This window comes from Felis catus, chromosome C1 (assembly GCF_018350175.1).
Source record: "Felis catus isolate Fca126 chromosome C1, F.catus_Fca126_mat1.0, whole genome shotgun sequence".
In the NCBI taxonomy this organism is placed as follows: Eukaryota; Metazoa; Chordata; class Mammalia; order Carnivora; family Felidae; genus Felis; species Felis catus.
In genome coordinates, this window is record NC_058375.1 from 118962443 (window position 1) to 118981480 (window position 19038).

The 19038-nt window shown below is 39.9% G+C and overlaps 1 long non-coding RNA gene across 1 annotated transcript; it reads left to right on the forward strand.

Moving 5' to 3' along the window:
* The first annotated feature begins 3593 nt into the window (after nucleotides 1-3593).
* Nucleotides 3594-18271, forward strand: LOC111561968. The gene is made up of 5 exons (XR_006583100.1): nucleotides 3594-4109; nucleotides 4369-4558; nucleotides 4684-4906; nucleotides 10431-10486; nucleotides 17953-18271. It is a non-coding gene; the product is annotated as an uncharacterized LOC111561968 (long non-coding RNA).
* The last annotated feature ends 767 nt before the right edge of the window (nucleotides 18272-19038 follow it).

The window sequence follows — 19038 nt, forward strand, 5'->3', positions numbered from 1 at the left end:
ATTTAAACACCCCTGTGGCAAGGAGACTGACTCTGACGTCATCAGCCTGACACGGTCCCTTTTCCAAACACAGTGCTCTCCCTCCTCCAGCCTGATTTTTGTGCTGATTACCTCTGTTCTTGCTGTATTATCAACCATTCCTAAATTCTACGATTTAGCTTTGCCTGTTTTTTTCTTTTTAAAGTGTCTTTTATTAAAAAAAAAAATTTTTTTTTAATGCTTATTTATTTTTGAGAGAGAAAGCACCAGCAGGGCAGAGGCAGAGGCTCTAGGCTCTAAACTGTTAGCACAGAGCCCAACATGGGGCTTGAACTCCCAAACCGTGAGATCATGACCTGAGCTGAAGTCCAATGCTTAACTGCCTGAGCCGCCCCGGTGCCCCTCAAAGTGTCTTTTTAATCTCCCTTAATCTGTAGGCTCCCTTTCCATCTCCTCTCCTTCTTCTTGCCATTTTGAAATATTAGGCTACAGTTTCCATCTGTGCGTGTCTCTGGACTGCTTCCATTGTCCACAGGGATGTGATTCTGCTCCATTTTGCTTGAATAACGGTATGGGATTTGATTTTTTAACTATGACTTACATTTACATAATACTAGATTTCCTGAACTTATAGAAAGGAGGTATAATATAAGAGTTATTCTGGGGTGCCTGGGCGGCTCAGTCGGTTAAGCCTCTGACTTCGGCTCAGGTCATGATCTCATGGTTCATGAGTTCGAGCCCCGTATCTGGCTCTGCACCGACAGTGGGGAGCCTGCCTGCGATTCTCTCTCCCTCTCTCTGCCCCTCCCCCACTTTGCTCGTGTGTGTGTGTGTGTGTGTGTGTGTGTGTGTGTGCGCGCGCACGCGCGCGCGCGCACTCACATGCTCTGTCTCAAAAAAATAAACTTTAAAAAAGGAGTTATTCTGGGGCACATGGGTGGCTCAGTCAGTTAAGCGTCCGACTTCAGCTCAGGTCATGATCTTGCGGTCCGTGAGTTCGAGCCCCGCGTCAGGCTCTGGACTGACGGCTCAGAGCCTGGAGACTGCTTCCGATTCTGTGTCTCCCTCTCTCTCTGCCCCTCCCCCATTCATGCTCTGTTTCTCTCTGTCTCAAAAATAAATAAAACGTTAAAAAAAAAAGGAGTTATTCTAATTTCGCAACTTTACAGTACCTTCTGTCATTTAGGTTAAGTAGTAAAGAACAGCAGTACCTCACTTTTTGAGTGACTCTGCCTCTGCTACTTTTATCTGGATCTTCTTTTTCTTTTCTCTATTTTCCTGACCTGCTCCCTTTGGATTCTGTTCCTAGCGGTTGTGCCTCACTTGGGGGTTTGTCCCGGTGGGGAGCCTGGGCTGGTCAGCTCTGAGTGTTTTTTGGACTCAGGCTTCCTGGGTCCCTTCACACTCCACCCCTTGGACTCACCCGCTGTCAGAGAAAGCAGATCCCTGCCCATGTCAGGTGCCCTTCTCTAACTGGCCAATTGGCTTTCCCATGGTTGCCTGTTGGTTTATTTTGAAGTTCTTAGGTCTGACACATACTCTGTTGCTTCCTCTGACTCAGCTGCTGCGCCATGCAGGGCTTGTAGGTGTGTTTCTACCCATTCAGTTTTAGGTTTGCAAGATCTATGTGATCGTCTGTCATAATTATTGCCCAGGGGATTTTAGTTTTGCAATCCTGGCTGCCCCGTGTCTTTATGGGGAATTTGGAGAGATTACACATTTACAACACCAATGTTGCTGCCTTCCCAGAATGCCCATGAATTCTCGTATAGACGTTTGCTCTTGTACACCTACAGGAAGGTTTCTAAGTATAGCCAGGGGGGAAAATCACAGATTGTTAGTTGGCAAATAGTTGACATTACAAGGTAATGCTAAATTGTTTTCTAAAGCTGTTGCATCAATTTATGCTGTCACTGGCAGAATACAAAAGTCTTCACAGATCCACATGTGTGCCAGTACTTGTCGGACGTCTTTTCCACCTTTGCTCAGTGGAAATAGTTTGCTCTTTGTTGTGGTCTTCATTGGCATTCTCCTTCATTTTCATTTCTTCTTCATAGGTTTATTTCCCCCCCATATGTCTTTTTCTATGAATTGCCTGTTCACGTCTTTTCTCCAGTTTTCTTTTTGGGTGTCACTTTTCAAAAATTGATTTTAGTTTTTGCAAAATATATTTTCTCTCTTTTTTTAAATATGAGACTTTAATTAATGTTAAGTTTTTATTTTAATTCCAGTGTAGTTATTATTTAATATTATTTAAGGTGCCTTTTGATAAACAAGAGTTTTTAATATTTTTCCTGAGGTAAACTTCCTATAGTATAAAGTTCACCATGTTAACATGTACAATTCAGTGGCTTAAAAAAACTCACAGTGTAGTTGCCTATATTGTTTTCTATTATGCTTAGTGCCTTTCGTGTCTTGTTTGGAGTCTTTCTCTGCCCCTTTGTCATAAAGATGTTCTGTACTTTCTCCTTTAAGTGTTAATGTTTTACCTTTGAAGCTGGAGTCTTTATCTGGAATTGTTTTTAGTAAATGGTGTGAGGTGGGATTTTTTTCTCCATGTATGTAATCAATTTGCCAAGAACCATTTATTATCATTACCTCCTTTTCCCCAGTAACCTGCAATGCCACGTTGGTCATGCCATATTCCACCGACTCTAAGAAGCCATGTAAGATGTAACATGATTTTGGTGCAGCAATAAAAGGCAAATTACTTTAGATTAAAAAAATGACATAATGCTCTCTTCTCAGTTTATTTGAAAAGCAGTTTCATCATAAATCACTCTTCTGAATCCATATAAGGAGAATGTTAATTAAATTGGTTAAGGTATTCTTAAAATTTCTTCCCATTTACTTCTGAATCATTTTCTTTCTTTTAGCTGGGATATAATTCACGTATCATAAAATTTACCTAGTGGGGTGCCTGGATGGCTCAGTCAATAGAGCAACTGACTTTTTTTTTTTTAACGTTTTATTTATTTTTGAGACAGAGAGAGACAGAGCATGAACAGGGGAGGGGCAGAGAGAGAGGGAGACACAGAATCAGAAGCAGGCTCCAGGCTCTGAGCCGTCAGCCCAGAGCCCAACACGGGGCTTGAACTCACGGACTGCGAGATCGTGACCTGAGCTGAAGTCGGACGCTTAACCGACTGAGCCACCCAGGCGCCCCAACTGACTCTTGATCTCAGGGTTGTGAGTTCAAGCCCCACAGTGGGCATGGAGCCTACTTTAAAAATAATAATAATAAATAAAAATACAGTAAAACCTTGGTTTGCAAGCATAATTCATTCTGGAAACATGCTTGTAATCCAAGCACTTGTCTATCAAAGCGAATTTCCCAATAAGAAATAATGGAAACTCAGATGATTCGTTCCACAACCCAAAAATATTCATATAAAATGATTACAATACTGTAATATAGAGATAAAGAAAATAGAAAATAGTAAGAAAAATAAATTAACCTGCACTTGCCTTTGAAAACCTTTGTGGCTGCTGTGAGGGAGATGAGAGAGGAGGGTTATTGTGTAGGACAGCTTTCACTATCACTAATGGAATCACTGCTCTCTATGAATCTTTTTCTTTTTTTGTGCAACTTTTTCTTTTTGTACAACTTACCAGGGAACCTATCCAATGACACTTGCTTTGGCCTCCTTTTGAGGATTTCGCGGAAATGTGACATTGCATTGTCGTTAAACAGATTCATTGCTTGCACTGCTACAGACTTATATGGGTGGTGCTTTTCTACAAGATTTTGTGCTGTTTCCCACATTTCACACATCTCCCTGATCTCGTTTGAAGTGAGGGATTCCTCTACCTTTTTCTCCTCCTCCTCTGCAGACGACATCTCCATCGGTTTGTCGGTGGCCAGCTCCTGCCTCTCTTCCTCCACCAGCTCTTGAATGTCGTCCTCATTCACCTCCAGTCCCATGGTCTTCCTCAAAGACACAATTTCATTGACAACTGGTGGCTCGTGTTCATGGCAAGCCCCTCTGAGAAGGCAAGAACGCAATCAGGCCACAGTTTTCTCCAAGCAGAATTGAGGATTCTTTTTCTTGGTAACCCCATCCCAGAGTTCATCGATGATCTTGAGGCAGTTCGTGATGTGGAAATGATTTTTCCAAAACTCTTGGAAGGTGAGGTTTGTTCCTTCGGTCACCTCGAAGCATCACTGACATAGTACTTTGGTGTAAAGCTTTTGAAAGTTCGAAATGACTTGCTGTTCCATGGGCTAGAGGATTGGAGTGGTGTTGGGAGGAAGGAACTTGACCTTAATGAACTCAAATTCCTCCAGTAAATCGCTTTAAGAGCCTGGAGGATGAACAGGAGCATAACCCATAACCAGCAAGGCTTTGAATGGCAAATTCTTTTCTAAAAAGTATTTCTTCACTGCAGAGCCGAAGACCTCATTGATCCACTCAACGAACAAGATATAAGTGACCCAAGCCTTGCTGTTGGACCTCCACAGACCGTTTAACTGGCTCTTCTGCACCTTGCATTTCCTGAAGGCTCATGGATTCTTGGAATGATACATGAGCAGGGGCTTGACTTTGAAATCCCTGCTTGCCTTAGCACAAACAGGAGGGTGAGATGGTCTTTCACGGGCTTGTGACCGGGCACTGCATTGTCTTCTTCAGTAATGTAGGTCCTCTTTGACATCTTTTTCCAAAAAAGCCCCATCTAATCGCAGTTAAAAACTTGCTTCTGCAGGTAACATTCAGAAACCATGAGCTTCTGGAACTTGATAGCGAACGCCTCAGCTGCCTTAGCATACAAACTCGCACCCTCTCGGTGCCTCACGACACTACGGATGCCACTTCTCTTAAAGCTATCAAACCATCCCCTGCTTGCCTTGAAGTCTTCTTCGTTTTCTGTTGATGCACCTGGCAGTTTATTTACGAGGTCAGCACACAAGGCCTTTGCCTTCTCGCAGGTAAAGTTCTTGGTCACAGTATCACCTCCTAGTTGCTTCTTCTTTATCCAAACCAGAAGCAACTTTGCTACGTCTTCCAGAACACGTGGCCGTTGCTTTGATATTCTCATGACTCCTCTTGCTGTATCTAGGCTCCTTATTTCTTCTCTTCTTTAATATTGTGCAAATGGTCGACATAGATTTCTTATAAAATCTTGCAGTTTGGGCCACTTGCATAACTTGTTCGTGCTTCTTTTTTTTTTTTTCAATGTTTATTTTATTCTGAGAGAGAGAGAGAGAGAGACTGAGAGCGCAAGTGGAGGAGGGAGCAGAGAGAGAGGGAGACACAGAATCTGAAGCAGGCTCCAGGCTCTGAGCTGTTGGCACAGAGTCCAATGCAGGGCTTAAACCCACAGACTGCGAGATCATGCGTTAGTATTTTGATAGGGATCACATGGAATCTGTAGATTGCTTTGGGTAGTACGGGCATTTTAACAACATTAATGCTTTTAATCCGTGAGCATGAAATATCTTTCCATTTGTGTTGTCTTCAATTGTTTCCGATCAGTATTTTATAGTTTTAGTCTTTAACTTAGTCGGTTAAGTTGATTCCTAGGTATTTTATTATTTTTGGTGCAATTGTAAATGGGACTGTTTTCTTAATTTCTGTTTCTGCTACTTTGTTATTAGGATATTAAAACACTGTTGATTTCTGGGTATTTTGTATCCTGCAACCTTATTGAATTCGTTTGTTACTTCTGGTAGTTTTTTGTGGAGTCTTTAGGATTTTCTATTTATAGTGTCATGCCATCTCCAAATAGTGACAGTTTCACTTCTTCCTTACCAATTTTGATGCTTTTAATTCCTTTTTCTTGTCTGATTGCCATGGCTAGGACTCCTAGTACTAGTTGAATAAAAGTGGTGAGAGTGGGCATTCTGGTCTTGTTCCTGACCTTAGAGGAAAACCTCTCACTTTTTTAACCATTTTTAATATCATATTTTTTTAAATATGATGTTAGCTGTGAGTTTTTCATATATGGCCTTTATTATGTTGGGGTATGGTCCCTCTAAACCCACTTTGTTTAGAGTTTTTGTCAGGAATGGATGTTGGATTTTGTCAAGTGCTTTTTCTGTATCTATTGGGATGATTGTATGATTTTTATCCTTCATTTTGTTGATGTGATGTATCACATTGATTGACCTGCAAATATCGAATCATCTTTGCCATCCTGGAATAAATCCCACTTGATTGTGATGAATGTATTGTTGAATGCAGCTTGCTAATATTTTGTTGAGGCTCATTTGCATCCGTGTTCACTAGGGATATTGGCCTGTAGCTTTCTTTTTGTTTTTGTGGTGTCTTTGTTTGGTTTTGGTATCAGGGTAATGCTGGTCTCATAGAATGTATTTCAAAGCTTTCCTTCCTCTTTATGGGAATAGTTAGAGGAGAAAAGGTATTAATTCTTCTTTAAATGTTTGGTAGAATTCACTTGTGAATCCATATGGCCCTGGACTTTATTTTTTGGTAGCTTTTGATTACCAATTTAATTTCATTAGCAGTAATCAGTAATGAATCAGATTTTGTTTCTTCCTAATTCAGTTTGAAAGACTGTATGTTTCTAGGCATATATCCATTTCTTCTAGGTTGTCCAATTTGTCAGCAGATAATTTTTTTTGTAGTATTTTCTTATAGTCCCTTGTATGTTAATTGTTACTTCTCTTTCATTTCTGATTTTATTTATTTGGGTCCTTTCTCTTTTTTTCTTGATGAGTCTGGCTAAGGACTGATCAATTGTATTTATCTTTTAAAATAACCAAATCCTGGTTTCCTGGTTTCACTGATTTTTTTTTACACTTTTTTTTCCTATTTTTTGTTTGGCCTCTATGTATTTCTTTTGCTTCTGTTCTGATCACTTTGGGCTATCTTTGTTCTTCTTCTAGTTCCTCTAGGTGCAATGTTAGATTGCTAATTTGAGATTTTTCTTGTTTCTTGAGTTAAATTTATTCTTAAGTATTCTAGTATTTTTGATGATATTATTACTGGAATTGTTTACTTAATTGCATTTTTGTATTGCTCATTGCTCAGATAAGAAGTACAACTAATTTTTATGTATTGATCTTCTATCCTGAAGCCTTGCTGAATTCATTTATTAGCTCTTTTAGTAGATTCCTTAGAATTTTCTATATACAGATCATGTCATCTGTAAATAGAGATAATTTACTTCTTCCTTTCCAATCTGGATGCCTTTTATGTCTTTTCTTACCCAGTTGTCCAGGCTAGGGCTCCAGTACAATTTGGTGAGACTTGTAAGACAAGACAAGGTCATCCTTGTCTTCCTCTTCATCTTAGGAAAAAGGCATCCAGTCTTTCACCATCAACTATGATGTTAGGTAGGGATATTTCATATAAGCCCTTTATCAGGCTGAAGAAGTTTCCTTCTATACTTAATTTATCCTGTATCTTTACCATGAAAAAGTGTTGGGTTTTTCACATGCTTTTTTACACATCTAGTGAGATGGTTATGTGATTTTTGTTCTTAATTCCATTAATAAGGCATATGGCATTGATTTTTCTACTTGGCCATGATTTGTAACATTTTTTAATATGTTACTGGGTTCAGTTTTCTAGTATTTTATTAAGGATTTGTTTTGAGTGTCTATATCTATAAAGGGTATTGATCTGTAGTTTTCTTGTAATGCCTTTGTCTGGTTTCATTGTCAGGGTGATAATGGCTACCTAGATGGAGCTGGGAAGTAAGTGTATTAGTGTATTAGATGGGCTGCTGTGGTAACAAAGTACTACAACCTGGGCGGCTTGACCAATAAAAATTCATTGTCTTATAGTTCTTGACTCATATAGTCTCATAGTTCTCCTAGGTCTAGAAATCTAAAATCAAGGTGGCAGCAGGATTGTATCCTTCTGAGATGACCAGGGAAGGATCTATTCAGGCCTATTAGAATAGATCCTATTAGAATAGATCTATTCTGATCTATTCAGGCCTGTCTCCTTGGCTTGTCGATGGCCATCTTCTTCCTGTGAGCCTTCATATCATCTTCCTTCTATGTGTACATCTATCCAAATTTCCCCTTTTTATAAGGACATAAGTCAGATTAGGGCCCACCCTAATGACCTTACTTTAACTTACTTCCTCTGTAAAGATCCCATCTCCAGTGCCTCAGTTGCTTAGTTGGTTGAGCTTCCAACTTTGGCTCAGGTCATGATCTTGCGGTTCGTGAGTTTGAGGCCCGCATCAGGCTCTGTGCCGACAGCTCAGAGCCTGGAGCCTGCTTCGGACCCTCTGTCTCCCTCTCTTTCTGTCCCTACCCTGCTTGCGCTTGGTCTCTCTTAAAAATAAGTAAATATTAAAAAGAAAACATAAAGACCCCATCTTCACATGAGGTCACATTCTGAGGTACTGGGGATTAGAACTTCAACATGCGAATTTGGGGGGAACACAGTTCAAGCCATAACAGGAAATGTCTCATATTTTCTATGTCTTGAAAGTATTTGTGAAGGATTATGATTAATTTTTCTTTAAAATTAGTTAGAATTTACTGGTGGAGCCTCCTTCTCTAGGTCTTTTCTTTGTAGGAAGTTTTTTTGATCACTGATTCAATCTTTTTACCTGTTATAGGTTGTTCAGATTTTCTTCTTGACTTGGTGTCAGTAGTTTGTGACTTTCTAGGAATTTGTCCTAGAAATCTGTCTAATTTGTTGGCAGACAATTGCTCATAGTATTCTCTTATAATCTATTTTATTTCCGGAAGGTTGGTAGTAATGTATCCACTTTCGTTTCTGATTTTAGTAATTTAAGGTTTCTTTCTGTTTTTCTTGCTCAGTCTAGGTTTGTCCATTTTGCTGATATTTTTAAAGAATCGATTTTTTCTTTTGGGAATTGTTTTTCTCTGTTGTTTTTCTCTTTTCTGTTTTCCTTATTTCCACTCTCTTTTCTTATTTTCCTTTCTTCTACTTTTTATGGGTTTCCTTTGATTTTGCTTTGTTAGTTTCTTAGGTTACTGATTTGAGATGTATGTATGTATGTATGTATGTATGTATGTGTGTATTTATTTAAGTTTAATTTGAGGGAGAATGTGTGAGTGAGAGAGAAAGAGAGCAGGGGAGGGGCAGAGAGACAGGGAGAGAGAGTATCCCAAGCAGGCTTCGTGCTGTTGGCAGTGTAGAGCCAGATGTGGGGCTTGATCTCATTACTGTGTGATCATGACCTGAACCAAAATCAAGAGTCGGACACTTAACCGGCAGAGCCACCCAGATACCCCTATTTCTTCTTTTTAAATATAAGTATTTATACCTATAATTTTTCTCTAAGCACTGCTTTAGCTGTATCCTATAAGCTTTGGTATATTGTGGTTTCGTTTTCATTCATCTCAAATTATTTTCTAATTTCTACTTGTTATGTGTTCTTTGCCCAGCTGGTATGTTGCTTCATTTCCACATATTTGTGAATTCCCAAAGTGTATTTCTGTTGTTTTCCAGTTTTATTCCACTGTGGTTGGAGAACATACTTTGTATTTCAGTCTTTTAAAATGTATTGAGACTGGTTTTGTAGCCTACTGCATAGTCTGTCCTGGAAAATGTTCCATGTGTACTTGAGAACGTATATTCTGCTGTTGTTGGATGGAGTGTTCTGTAGATGTGTGTTAGGTTTTGTTGGTTTATAATATTGTTCAATTCTTTGATTTCTTTATTGATCTTTTATCAAGATTTTCTACCCGTCACTGAAAATGGGCTCTTGAAGTCTCCAACTATTATTGTTGAGTGGTCTGTTTCTCTCTTCAATTCTGACAGTTTTTACTTGATGCATTTTTATTGTTAGGTGCATATATGCTTATAACTGTTATAAATTCTTGATAGGTTGATGCTTATTACTATGAAGTATTGTCTCCAGTAACAAATATTGTCTTAAAGTCTAGTAGTCTTTTATTGTATAATCTTTCATGATATAGTTCTGTTTTCTTTGTACTGTTTGCCCAGTGTATCTTTTTCCATCCTTTTACTTCCACCTATTTGTGACTTTGAGTCTACTGTGTGCCTCTGCAGCCAACAGATAGTTGGGTCATATAAAACCAAATTCGTTCTGCCAATCTCTGCCTTTTAACTGGAATTTTAAATCTTTTTACATTTAATATAATTACTGATAAGGTAGGATTAATGACTGCCATCTTGCTATTTGTTTTCTGTCTTCTTTTTTATTCCTCGGTTTCTCCATTCTTTCTTTCTCTTGTGTTAAATAGACATTTTCTAGTGTGCAATTTCAATTCCCTTGTCATTTCTTTTACTATATATTTTAACTTATTTTCTTATTGGTTGTGTTGGGACTTCTAATTGATATATTACCTTATAACCATTTAGTTTGGGTTAATAACCAACTTGTAACCAACTTGGTTTCAATAGTAACTTCATTTCAGTAACTTTGCTCCTGTTTATTCTGTCCTCCCTCCTTTGTGCTGTTTTACAAATTACATCATTATACACCGTGTGCCCATCAACACAGATATGTAATTATTGCTTTGTGTTGTCTTTCAGATTGCAAACAAACTAATATGTATTCGCTCCTTGGTGAATCACAGAAACTACACCAGGTGAGTTGTTGAACAAAATCCAGTCATTATTGCTTGAGGGATAGTTTTGGTTTCCATCACTGGGATGTTACACCTGTAGGGTCTTTTGCCTGAATTCAGAGATAAGCTAGAAAGAAGAGCTTGAGGAAAAATGTGGGTCCAAGGTCAGTGGGTACAAGCAGGTACGCAGGCCAGGTCTTGGGGTCTCGGTGACAAGATGGGAGAAAGAGTTACAAATAAAGGGTGTATTTGTGTATTTATCTCTGTAGTTACCTTTACCAGTGTTCTTTATTTCTTCATGTGGATTTGAGTTATTACCTAGTGTCCTATTAATTTGTCCTGAAGGACTCCCTTTCGTATGTCTTGTAATAGCAGATATGCTAGTGATGAATTATCTCATATTATATTATATTAATTATATTTATTATATAAATTATATATATACTAATATTAGTTTTTGTTTACCTGTGAATATGTTCATTTCTTTCATATTTGAACATATTTCTAATGGGTATTTGGAAGTTTTTTTCTGTGAAATCTGGTATCTGGTCATTTTCACAGGCAGTTTTTGTTGCCTTATTATTATTTTTTCACAATGTATGGGTTGTATTTTCCTGTTTCTTGCATGCCTCCTAATTTTCTGTTGGAAACTTAGACATTTTAGATAATGTAGTGTATAACTCCTCCCCTTTCCCGCCACACACACACACACACACACACACACCCAGGGCTTTTTATTTTTATTTGCTTGTTTTTTAGTGAGTGGATTATTTTAATGACATCTATTTCCTCCCTGCTGTACAGTGTATTTCCAACTTGGAAATACCCACAGTTCCCTTGGGATGACAGTGGTGTTGGTAGGGTTCTCCTTCTTTCCCAGACCACAGTCTAGCTGTTAAACTCCACTAACTGCTAGATGATTGCTCTATTGTTTCCAGTAATGCCCTGGGGCACAAATTGTTCTACAGACTAATCCAATCAAAGTGTGGCTCCTTAGAAGGAGTAGCTTCTAAGCTCTGTGTTTGATATTTGTTCTGACCCCAGGAGGGTTCCTTCCCGCCATCTCTCTCCATGGTTCTCTTGTAAACTAGCCAGCTGACAGGCTGTATTTTCTTAAAAATCCATGAAATCTCCCCGTTGCCTTTTTTCAAAACCTCCAGTGTTCTTGACAGCGCCCTTAGGTTTGAACTTCTCCATGCTCTGTTGAAAATGAAGTCAGTTCCTTTGGGAAAAGATTAGGAGCTCTCCCATTTTGTAGCCTGCTTCTCTGGCTTAGACAAATCGCTGAGCCAGGGCTCTAGAGCTATGGGTGGGAACAATGGCAAGCTTCTGAGTCCAGCTCTAGGAGCTGAGTGATGACTGTAGGGTGGTGGCAGCAGCCTGAAGTCCCTTTGGTTTGCCTCTCCTGGCATGGAGCCACTACCTCATGAGCTGGAACAAGGGTAATTGGGGGCCCAGTATTCTCAGCATGCCACACCCAAGGTAGGGGCCTCTGTTCTACGAGTGGGGGCTGAGCAGAAGAAAGGAGGCTGCACCTCTCAACCGTACTTGCTTAGAATTAGCCTCAGCAATAGGAAGCTGGGGATACAATGGGGAGCCCTGAAGTTCTGCTTCTCCTGGGAAGAGAGCTCTTTACCTGCTTCAGCTAGTGGCCTGAGGTTCTTGGCTGCAGCATTCTGGAGTGTTCACCTTACCGACCTGGAAGAGGGAGAGAGGGAGAGGTCTTGGTTCAGACACCACACACTCTTGCCTTTCTTACCAATTTTGGGGGGTAGATTTTCTTCTATGTTTTGTCATTTGTGATTTGCTAAAGACCATTTCCAGACGCCTTAAATGCTTGGTTTAAAAACTAATTTTCACCAGTTTCATTAGGGAGTGGTCAGTGGAGCTCCTCACACTGTCATGTTGAAGTGAATCTACTTGTCCCTCATATGGCAAGTATAGTTTTGCTGGATTTGGAATTCTTGGTTGACTCTCTTTGTCTTTCAGCAGTTTAAATACGTCATCTTTCTGCCTTCTGGCCTCCCTCAGGCTTCCATAACAAATACCGTAGACTGGGTGGCATAAACAAATTAATTTCCTCATAGTTCTGGACCCTGGAAAGTCCAGGATTCATGGTCAGTTCCTGTCTCTTTGTTGATACTGTTTGGTGAGGGATCATTCTCATGCTTCTCCATAGTTATTTAGACATGATTTCCTTTAGTTATTCAAACGTATTTAAGAATAGCTCAGGGTACCTGGGTGGCTCAGTTGGTTAAGTGTCTGACTCTTGATTTCACCTTGGGTCGTGATCTCGAGGTTTGTGGGGTCGAGCCCTGTGTCAGGCTCTGTGTTGACAGCATGGAGCCCGCTTGGGATTCTCTCTCTCCCTCTCTCTGCCCTTCCCTCCATCTCTCTCAAAATAAGTAAAAAAATATTTTAAAAAATCTTTAAATAAAAAGAATAGCTAAACTCTCAGGACACCTGAGTGGCTCAGTCGGTTAAGCATCTGACTCTTGATTTCAGCTCAAATCATCTCACCATGGTCTAAAATCAAGGCGCCCTCCCCCACCCTCTCCCTGCTCCCAGTCAGCTCCAAGCTGGGCATGGAGCCTGCTTAACATTCTCCCTCTCCCTCTGCCCCTGCCCCCACCCCCCGACTTGCTCTTTCTCTCTCTCAAAAAAAAAAAAAAAAAAAAAAGAAGAAGAAGAATAGCTAAACTCTCTTATTACCTATAGATTTGTAGATTCTTTCAGGTTTCCAGTATAGGAAATTATTACTTGTAAATAATGAGCTTTGTGTCTTTTTCTCTTGTTCTATATACACCATTTGTTTCATGTACTATTTTCTTCTTTCGCATTGGCTAGTACCTCTGGCACAATCCTTTTTTTTTTTTTTTAATGTTTTATTTATTTTTGAGAGAGCACAAGTGGGGTCAGAAAGAGAGGGAGACACAGAATCTGAAGCAGGCTCCAGGCTCTGAGCTGTCAGCACAGAGCCCAACATGGGACTTGAGCCCACGAACCATGAGATCATGACCTGAGCCGAAGTTGGATGCTCAACCCACTGAGCCACCCAGGCAGCCCTTCCTCTGGTACAGTCTTAAGTAGGAGTGGTGATTGTGAGCATTTTTGTTCTTGATTGTAAGTGAACTGCTGCTAACATTTCACCATTAAGAATAATATTTGCTGTAAAGTTTTAATAGATTACCTTTGTCAGATTAAGGAAATTCCCTTCTATTCCTATTTTGCTGAGAGATTAAAAAAAAAAATTAAACCCACACACAACTTTTTGTTTGTTGCAATCTCCCAGTAATGATAAATTTCCCTATATTTCCTCCCTTTTTTTGCTTTATGTATTTTGAAGCTGCATTATTAAATACATACAATTCTAAAATATTTAAATCTTTATCATTATACAGTGACTATCTTTGACATAAAGTGTACTTTGTATAATAATCTAGCCACCTCAACTTTCATTTGGTTTGTTTTTGCCTAACACATTTTTTACTATAGCTTTATCTTTAGTTTTTAGGTATGCCACTTGTAGATAGCATATAACTATATTGAAAAATCTGATCTGGCAGTCTCTATCTTTTAACTCAAGAGTTTAATGCATTTGTATTTATTGTGATTATTGATATAGGTGGATTTGTTTCTAACATCTGCTTTTTGCTTTTGATATCTGCTGCTTTTTCTATGCTATTTTTCTTTTCTTGCTTTTTTAAGAATTGAAATTTGTGTTTGTTTTCTTATTTCATTTTTTCCTCCCCTGAGGATTTGGATGTTATATTTTAAGGTTTTTAGTGGTTACCTTTGGCATTTTTCCAAGCTTAGTTAACAAAATCTGAATTGGTCCGTAATTTCTCCCACTCTCAAACAGATACAAGAGTCTCAGAACATTTTAACTCAATCATTTACTCAGTCACCTTACATGTCATTGTTGTCTAGTCTTTTAGTGTGCCTTTTAAAAAAGCACCCAAGTGGCCATGATTATTATTTCATATAGACATGGCTTGTTTAGATGTACCTGTATGGTCACTATTTCTTTGCTTATCATTCCTTCTTGTTTTTTTGGTTCCCCGTTTGGGATCGTTTTCCTTCTATCTGAAATGTACTTTTTAGTAGTTCTTGAGATCAGAACTATTGGTAAACTCTCTAATTTTTCTATACCTGAAATGTCCTTATTTTGCCTTCTTTCTTAAAGATTAGTTTTGCTCTAAGTTGACAGTTATTTCTTCTCTGCACTTTCAAGATATTAGATCACTATTTTCTGATTTCCATTGGTTAAGTTTGTAATAATGTCATAACTGCAAATAATCTGTCACTTTTCTCCAGCTGCTTTTTGAGCTTCTTAGTGTGCCTGGGTGTGGTTTCATTTTCCAAATTTGTTTTCCTGCTCGATGGCATGCATTACACTTTCTGCTTTTTTTAGATTTCAGTCTTTCATTGCTTTTGGAAAATCCTCAGCCCTTATCTCTTTAAAATTTGCCTCTCTACCATTCTCTCATCCTGGGGCTCCATTTATTTGTATGTTAGACTTTTTCATTTTAACTTTTAACCTCTCTTTTGTATTTTTTATCTATTTGTCTCTTTTTTTTTTTTTTTTCATTCTGGGTAATTTCTTCAGCTCCAATTTACAATTCACTAATTTTCTTCAACCTGCAGTTAAATCCATCAAATTAGGTTTGTTTCCAACAATCTTTCATTCCTGAATTTTTGTTTTTCATCATATCAAGTCCTTTCATTGTGCCTTATTTCTTATTTTTGTGATTCTATTTCTTAATCCTTTAGTTTATCATTATTCTCTATTTGATAGTTCTATTCTTTGAAGTCCTTGGGAGTTGTGCCTCTGCTGATTCTCACCTGTGGTTTGTTGATCTTAGATATGGAGCTTTCATTGGTTGGTCTGAACTGAGGTTGCTCTTCTCCAGAAAGGACTTAAACTTGCTTTTGCCAGGAGCCAAGGACAGCATTGTCTTGTTTATTTGTATGTGCATGCATGCTCCCATTTATTTCCTGCCATGGTGGTTTCTCTTACCTCCTGAGAGTTTAGCAGTACATTTAAAAGTATGTCTTTTGGGGCGCTTGGGTGGCTCAGTAGGTTGAGCGTCCGACTTCGGTTCAGGTCATGATCTCGCAGTCTGTGAGTTCGAGCCCCGCGTCGGGCTCTGTGCTGACAGCTTGGAGCCTGGAGCCTGCTTCGGATTCTGTGTCTCCCTCTCTCTGCCCCTCCCCCACTCATGCTCTCTCTCTGTCAAAAATAAATAAACATCAAAATTTTTTTTTAAAAAGTATGTCTTTTGTTCAGGAACTAGTTGCTGTGTAGCAGGAAGACTCTTCATAAAGTGAAAGCATTAATGAATTCTCTAGTAAGGGAACAGTTTTAACTGTTTTTATTTTTATTTAAAAAAAATTTTTTTTAGCGTTTATTTATTATTGAGAGACAGACACAGAGCGTGAGCAGAGGAGGGGTAGGAGACACAGAATCTGAAGCAGGCTCCAGGCTCTGAGCTGTCAGCCCAGAGCCCGACGCGGGGCTCGAACTCACAGACTGCGAGATCATGACCCGAGCCGAAGTCGGTCGCCCAACCGAGCCACCCAGGTGCCCCTAGATTAGACCTTTAGAAGTAAGCTCTGCCTATGATAGAAATTATAGAAATAAGCTAGGCTTCTGGTCTGGTAAATGAAATCAACACTCAATAAACAAGGGGTTGATAATTCACTTTATGGGAGGATTGACATTGAGGCTTTTGGTTGCGAAGTGTATCAAAGGTTCCATTTGTGACTGCCCATTTCTCCACAGAGGACACAAACATGAAGCCAGAGAATTTTGCATAACTATTAGAGGTCAACCTGAACTCAGATAAAGGACCTGGAGTTACTACAGAAAGTGGTGGGGGAAACAGAATTTAACTGGGCAAAACCTCCACTTGGCACACTTCCCAGGAAACAAACTTAGTATGTTTCACCTTAGACAAAAAAATGTTATAAACCAGTTGTTTCATTTGGTTAACCCCCTATTAAGCTTCCCTGGACAGCTCCTTTTTCACTTTATCCAACAATTATTTGTAACCTAGTTTTAAAAGACAGGCCACTCCTCCTTCTCACTGAAGCCACCTGTGCTCTTTCCATATCTTCTAGGACTTGGGATTCCCATTCTGTCTCTGTCTCTCTTGTCTTCAGCCACTCCTGTTTATCTTGTTCTTTTCCAGGAACACCCAAAACACGTTCAGATTAAAACCATGGAAAAAAAAAAAAAAACGAGCTCTCTTTCTGTCCCTCGATTTCTCCCCAGTTACCAATCCTCTCTCTCTCCCACTTTATAACCAACTCTTGGATGAGTTGTCCAGAACTAGTCTCCATTTCCTTAGCGTCTCCATTCCTCCCCAGTCCTCCAACACCGCCTCGACATTCTCACCGTAGTTTCCCTATTTTCAAATTCAGTGGACACTTACTGCTCTGCACGTTGCTTCTCCACAGCATTCAATACTGTTTCAGACACTCAGTGCATGTGTGTGCATGCACACACACACACACACACACACACACACACACACTTCCTTTATCCCTTATATTTCTTTTAAGTTTATTTATTTATTTTGAGAGATGCAAACAGGGAAGGGCCAGGGGGAGGAGAGAGGGCATCCCAAGCAGGCTCCATGCTGTCAGGGAGACCCCAACATGGGGCTCGATCCCATGACCCCAAGATCACGACCTGAGCTGGTATCAAGAGTGGACACTTAAGCAACTGAGCCAGCCAGGTGCCCCTCTTTAGCCCTTACTTTAAAATGTCAAAGGGACACTTGGTTGGCTCAGTCAGTTGAGCATTGGACTCTTGATTTTGGCTCGGGTCATGATCTCCTGGTTTGTGGGTTCAGGCCCCACGTCGGGTTCTGCACTGACACTGCAGAGCCTTCTTGGGATTCTCTCTCTCTCTCTCATAATAAATAAACTTAAAAAAATAAAATGTCAGTTATAAAGAAGGTCAACAATGTTGAGTATTATTGTATGTCTCCTGAAACCAATTACTGTATGATTATTACTCATAATAATTACTATTATCAGTATTGTATATATTAGTGTAAATTATTTTCATTTTATATAAATGTATTTTTTAATTTTTTTTAACGTTTTTTATTTATTTTTGAGAGAGAGAGAGAGACAGAGTGCAAGCTGGGGAGGGCAGAGAGAGAGGGAGACACAGAGTCCGAAGCAAGCCTCCAGACTCTGAGCTGTCAGCACAGAGCCTGACACGGGGCTCGAAGTCACGACCCATGAGATCATGACGTGAGCCGAAGTCAGACGCTTAACCAACTGAGCCACCCAGGTGCCCCTCTATTTTGTTTTAATTAAGAACTTATTATATTGATTTACAAAATATATGCATAGGTAGGTTCTATTTCTGAATTTCATTTTAGGTTAGTAAAAATAGATTTTCAAGTATTCATTAGAAAAAGCTGGTGCTGGTCTGGTAAGATTGAGAATTTCTGCTCTAACGGTTCTAGCTTCCTCTTTGTAAAGACACCAGGGCAGTGACCCAGTAGAAGCAAGCTTCTGTACTTCCAAGGGCCCACGTCATTGCTTTCGGAAAAGATTCAGCTTATCAAGTAGCTGAGTGATAAATCTTCTCTTAAACTTACGTAAGTCATTCTGGTTGTTCCTTAGTTCTTGTGTGAAACCACACACGAACTTAATAATGGACATTCTATCACTTTTTATTAAATTTTTTTTTTTAACGTTTATTTATTTTTGAGACAGAGACAGAGACAGCATGAACGGGGGAGGGTCAGAGAGAGAGAGGGAGGGAGGCACAGAATCGGAAACAGGCTCCAGGCTCTGAGCCGTCAGCACAGAGCCTGACGCGGGGCTCGAACTCACGAACCGTGGGATCATGACCTGAGCCGAAGTCGGACGCTTCACCGACTGAGCCACCCAGGCGCCCCCACTTTTAAAGCTTAACTCTCTCACCGTGATGTGTGGAAGGACACAGAGCAGAAAAACAAAACTCCAAGCATGAGATTTGTTTTGCTGTTGAAAATTATTGTAGTGAAGTTGTTTTCTGACCATGGTTCTTTCTTTGGAAAACTCTTATCAGGGGCTCAAGGCCATCTTTCGGTCATTGTTCCCAGGAAATGGTTTTTAGCCACTAGACTGCTTTGTGCGTATGGGTTTTTTCTTCCCTATACAGTAAGCCAGTTCTGCTTCAGTAGAAAAGGTTGACTGCATGATAGGTGGCTGTTCTCTGAAGAGTTCTTGTTTTCTTGATGGACCCAGGACCGACTTGTGGGACCACCCAGGGGACATCCCACATGGAACACACAGAGCGCAAGCCTGTGGCTCTGGTGGGGTGCGTGTTTGCTCCTTCTGCCTTTCAGAGAACAGGGGTCGCAGCCACATCTGCAGTGTGCAGGGGCACAGCTCTCCAGGGCAGCCAGGGGACCAACGTCCTGGGGAAGTTGGTAACAAGGCAGAGACGCAGTACAAGGGGGACGAAGGAAGCCATCTCAGCCCTGATCCCTGAGGATCAACACCATCCAGGGCACCTGGGAGCTTATTAGAAATGCACAGGTTCGGCTTCATCCCAGATCCGT